Here is a 6000-nt window from a genome sequence, read left to right as displayed (position 1 = left end):
ATGTTTTTAGCATCCATGTATTGCTCAGATCATGATTTTGTGTATCTTATTTGTTGTAAGGTGAGATTTAAAATGCATTGATTTTTAATCACATCATGAATATATATACATATATATATATATATATAAATTGTTTGCTATCAGAAAATTACAGTCTATTAAGAGAAAAGTGCGTCACTGCAATCATTTCCCTCATTCCATGCTATTTCTTCATTAGCTCTTTGTTACTAGTCTTATGTCTAAATCTCATCTCTCAATGTTTCACGCCACTTACTACTCCCTCCGTCCCATAATATAAGAGCGTTTCTAGTGTCAGAAACGCTCTTATATTATGGGACGGAGGAAGTAATTCCTATATGACACACATGAAAGTGTGCTTTGACAGATATATCAAGGAAACATCCACATCTTGTTTTGATATATTTTATATAAATTCATAGCTCACTGGTCATACCATTTTCATTTGTGACATAAAAAAAAATCTTTGCCTTCTCCAACCACTACACATCGAGATTCCCTTTTTGTTGGGATTGCAACATGGTCAATTAATTCATTCAAAGTTTGCCAGGAGGAGGTTAATCAAGGAAGTACAATAGCTAAATTTAATTTTTCTTTGTCAAGAACATAGACCAAAACCTTCTCCTTCTAGATCCTCTCCTTATATTGCACTAAGGTTTTGAAGTGTACTATGGTAAATCTGAAGTGCAAGCGGTGCTGGTATCTATAGTTTCCTGTCATACCACTTAAATTATTCGACATGCTTGGATGCAGAAAATATTTTGGCTAGTTGATACCAGTCAGCATTTGCTCCACGGACAAGATCTTTCTTGTAGCACTTTCAGAACAGTACATGACAGTGCTGGAGCTAGGCAGGATCTTAGGGGCAAAGGTTATATTTTTTCTAATCCAAGCACCCCTTAAAAAATTTCCTTCCTATTTTTTTATTAAGGCTGGGGGAATGGGGGCCATGGCCCCTGGAGGCTACAACGTAGCTCCACCGCTGGTAGAACACCCGACTAGCTGGTTGGCTCCATGCTTATTATTCGTTAGTTACCTAGGCTCGGTCCATGTACTTTATGCAAGAGTTCATGTATAGCTTGGGATCTAGAAGTTACATAACTCATTTTGGGAAGCATGTTGCTACTCTATTATTTTGGTCAGTACCAATTAATGTTACTATGCACTATACTACCTAGACAATGATGCCCTATATAGACACCGCTTCATCGGTTCCTAAATTTGCTGGGACTGGCTGGTTCTATGTATTTCTTAGTACTCCCTCCGTTCCGTTTTAGTCTGCGTTTTAGATTTGTCTCAAGTCAAGTTTTGTAAACTTTGATCAACTTTTTATATTAAAACATATCAACATCTACAATACCAAATAAATCTAGTATTAAAATATATTATACAATGCATGTAATGATATTGATTTGGTATTAAAAATATTAATTTTTTTCTCTAAAAATTTGATCAAACTTTATAAAGTTTGACTTCAGTCAAAGCTAATGTACAAAGTAAAAAAGGACTGGAGGAAGTATGACTGAAGACAGAGCTAGATATTGTTTGTTCTGACTAGCACAATATTTCTCAACTATTTGCACCATCGAAAGAAAGAACTAGGCCCATCTTTCGTCACTTTATTTACGAAAAATCCTATATCATTCGGCTGCAAAATATGGACGGACGCGGCACCGCGTCTGTGTGAATTGATGAGACGATGATGAAGTATGTACAAAGGCTGTTGAAAAGAAGATCGATCCCAGTCACATATGTATGGTGATCGGTATGTGTGCTGTAAACGTTGCTCTTAAGCAAGAAAGGGTCGACGCAAGAAGAATCACGGGTTACTTTCTTGTCATGGCAAGAAGAAATCACTTACAATTTGCACTCCCTCACGTCTCGCTTGGTTTCTGTGTGCGTCGCCAGCTGCGCGCAAGAACGCTCCAGCTACTACTCCGCACATGCACACTTGTCCAAGTCGTAATGCATATCTGAATGCAAATATGACCTGACACAAATTGTTTTTCATGGCATCTAAAAGGGAATTCGTTTTCTTTGGGGTAAAAAGAAGAAAAAAAAGAGGAACCAAAAGGAATTCTTTTTTTTTCTGGTAAAAACAACAAAACAAGAGAAAAAAATGGGGCATTCCGAGAATTGAACTCGGGACCTCTCGCACCCTAAGCGAGAATCATACCACTAGACCAAATGCCCTTTGATGTTTCGTTTTCCGAAAGTGAATATTTATTCTACTATCATACATACGTAAGTACTGCCCACACAGATGATCTGGATGTTTTCTTTTTCTAGAAAACACGACCTGAATCTGAGATGGGATTCAACTCTCTTGTGGATCTGGCCATCACGCGAGCTTTCATGACATGCACTCACAGTGAATGATAAACAGTTCAGAAATGTACGCCTTATAGTTTGTCATGGAGGTAGTATGTAATCTCCGTTGCTCCGTAGCCTGACAAACATAGTCCTTCTATATACACTAGTTGAATGCCCAGGCGTTGCCATGGAATAACAAATTTTAAATGGAACAATCACTGTAACACAAAAGAATAATCATAACATACACACCTCTCTCCATATATATACAGACAATCGCCTCACGCCACTACTTGAATTTCTTTCCTTGGCACACGTGTTATATTATGTTTATTTAAGTCAAACTTAATTAACTTCGGTTACACTTATAGAAAAATATCACCATTTCATATAGCTATACATTTGTCAATTTTCTCTTTATAGTTCTATTTTAGCTATTCTATTATGTATAACATTATAGTTGATGTGTTTCGCAAAAAAACATTATAGTTGATGTGTTGAAAAAAAATGTGAATTGTTGCCGTAAATACGACATGTACACCTACAACTAAATATGCCAGTGTCGCCCAGCTCCCGAGCGTCCCTTTCACGTCCTGATGGTGTCGCCGCCCGAGGGTCGTCTCCCTCAAACTCCCTCTCCCTATGTTGCATCTCCACGACCATGGCACTATGTTAATTGCCCGCAGTGGCGGGGGCAGGGGGTTGCCCGCAGGGGCCTGGCCCTCCCCCACGTCCTGATTTTCCTGCTATCATGCATATGAATAGTGGATTTTTTTACTGTTCCCTACCCCCACCTCAACATCAAATTTTAGGCATTTTTGCCACCGCCACTGGTTGCGCGGGAGCTTAATGTTGCCGCCTGTGAGCTAGTGCCGGTTCCAGCTACCAAAATGAATCAAGGTGAGTTAATGGCAGGCTAAACCCTACGAAAAAGCAAGGGTTGACAGTACTCGAAAATTAGTGAAGCTATAATAGATGGGTGCTTCTTGGTTCATTCATATCTAAATAGCTAGCCCCTACTAACATATTTCTTTCAACAAGCAAGCACACCACTTCATCATGCAACATACATGGAAAAAAACCACATCAACATGCAAACATGCATGTCCTACAAACTATGCAAACATATATGAGAATTTCCATTCTATTATGTTATTTGTATTTAATTAATATTTTACAACTATGCAATAATCAAACACAATAAATTATAAGCAAGCATGGAGAAGATTGTAAGCGACGGGATGGTATTCATTTGGAAGAAAAAGTTCGTTGGCGAGTGGTGGGATAGAAAACTGTGGGGGTAATGATTGCATCAACAGAATGTAAGAAAATCTCAAAATGGGATGCTACTTTTTAGGAATGGAGTATAGTATAGAGGCTAACACATTCTTCAGCCGTGTTGCTTTCACTCATGGGATTAACTCTTTTTTTTCTTTAGTAGATTACTGCGGTTGTTTTGTTTGGTTTTATCTGCGCTAGCTTGGGTTTTAATGATGTTCCGGTGATGTTTTTTTTCCGCTCATATATCATGTTGGGCTGTGGGTGCTGGAGACGATTTTTATTCTGAGAGGAGACTGGAGTTGTTCGTTGCATGATTGTGGTGTCTTTTACACGTTTCCACAACTCGTGTTGATTGTGTGAACCCACTCAGAGCTCCTATTCCACACCGACACCTTGAAATTGCTTATATACTAGGTGGCCCAGGAAGCTCTCGCTCGCTCAGCTCGACTTCCTGCCCCGTTGCTCCCTTAGTGTTTTTCACTCGCTCCAGTGCAAGCTCAGGAAAAAAACAGCTATAAATTTTCTTATTTGCGAAATTTTGTTAAATCAAAAGATGTTAATGGATTTTTACAATGTTCATGAATTTAAAAAATATTCGTGGATCCCAAACATTGTTCACGAATTTGAAAAAAAAGGTTTCACAGTTTAACACGGACTTAAAAATGCTCATAAATTTTAAAAAATATTGAATTTTAGAAAATGTTCGTGACCAAAATGTTAAAATAGAAAATAAAATTTTTGAAACAAGAAAAAGGGAAAATCAGGAAAAGGGGAGATAGGAAAAAAGAAGAAAAATAACCAAAATCCCAAATACTTGAAAAAAATCTAAATTTTTGAAAAATAATATCAATTATTTTAAAAATTAAAAATCTTAAAAAATTTCATGGATTTTGAAGTAAAAGTTATTTGATTTTGAAAAATATTCACAAATTTAAAAAATTATTCATCAGTTTTTTTAAAAAAGGGCTCATCAGGTTGAAAGAAAGTGCACAAATTAAAAAAAGGAAAACAAAAAATAAATAGAAGTAGAAAAGTAAAATATAGAAGAAAAACTGGCAAACAAAAAAATTAAAATTAAAATAACACCAAACAGAAAACCGCTGTGTATTTTTAACGTTGAAAAGAAAAAGAAAAAAGCAACCTAGGCACAAAAGGTCGGCCGTACCACCTAGTCATCCGTTTGGTACTAAAACTTGGAGGTACACAGTTCGAATCATACTTTAAAACATAAAAGAAAAGGTGAATGAGCCGGCTCAGATAAGAGGGGGTATGTGCGACAGTTTGCTAAAAGAACTAACTGGCGCTTAAGGCGCCATATAGGGTTTGGGGGAAAGGCGCCTGCGTGTGCCATAGACGGGCTGGCCAGAGGAAGACAGCGCCGGCCGCCGGCGTCCGCTGCGTGTCCGCACCGGGCAAATCCTATTTGACGCCTGCAGGCGTCAAAAGGACGAGCCTTCTCTGAAGCAAGTAGCCACTTGGGCCGAACCACGGACGGATTTCATTCGCTGCTATTTTCTTTGTTTCTTGCGGGGTTTTTTTTCGTTTTTCTTGTATGGTTTTTTACTTCCAGTTTTTTTCACAGATTTTGGCCGGTGTTCAGTTGTTTTGTTCCGGTTTTTTTATTTTTCTGTTTGATTTCTTTTTCCTTTCATTTTCTTTCTTTTACATTTATTATTTTTATTTTCTGTTTCTGTTCTTCTTCTCATTATTGCGTATTTATAGAGAAAGTTTGCCATGTGTTACAAAAATTGTCAATGTATTAAGAAAATGCTCATCGTATATTATGAAATAGTTCACCTTGCACTGTAAAAATGTTCATTGTTTATTACAAAAACAAATCATTGTATATTGAATTGTTCAACGTATATTAGTAAATGTTCATTGTGTATTACAAAAATGTTCATTGTATATTATGAAATAGTTCAACGTATATCAGAAAATGTTCATTGTGTATTACACAAATTTTCATTGTATATTGTTAAATTGTTCAATCTATATTAGAAAATGTTCATTGTGTATTACAAAAATGTTCATTGTATATTATTAAATTGTTCAACGTATATTTGAAAATGTTCATTGTGTATTACAAAAAGTTTCATTGTACATTATTAATTTTTTCAATGTATATTAGAAAATGTTCATTGTGTATTTAAGTTTTGTTCATCATATATTAAAAAATTGTTCAACATATACCGATAAAATGTCCATTTTAGTATTTTAGATTTGTTCACTATTTTTTTATAAAAATGTTCACTATATTTTAAAATTTCTTCAACGCATATTATAAATTTGTTGAACATCCTTTTTTAAGGATTTGCCGCTTAAGATTGGCGATGCATCTAAAAGAGTCGAGGTAGCTAGTTCGGCTGGCTAGCCTCACTGGATTCT

The 6000-nt window shown here is 36.2% G+C and overlaps 1 non-coding gene across 1 annotated transcript; it reads right to left on the bottom strand.

Annotated features, from left to right (window-relative positions):
* Positions 1–2139: 2139 nt before the first annotated feature.
* TRNAP-AGG lies at positions 2140–2211 on the bottom strand. Its single transcript has one exon. It is a non-coding gene; the product is annotated as a tRNA-Pro (tRNA).
* Between the last annotated feature and the right edge of the window lie 3789 nt (positions 2212–6000).

Source organism: Triticum urartu, chromosome 6 (genome assembly GCF_003073215.2).
Source record: "Triticum urartu cultivar G1812 chromosome 6, Tu2.1, whole genome shotgun sequence".
NCBI lineage: Eukaryota > Viridiplantae > Streptophyta > Magnoliopsida > Poales > Poaceae > Triticum > Triticum urartu.
The sequence above is the reverse complement of the archived record's forward strand: the minus strand, read 5'-3'. Positions and strand labels throughout refer to the sequence as shown.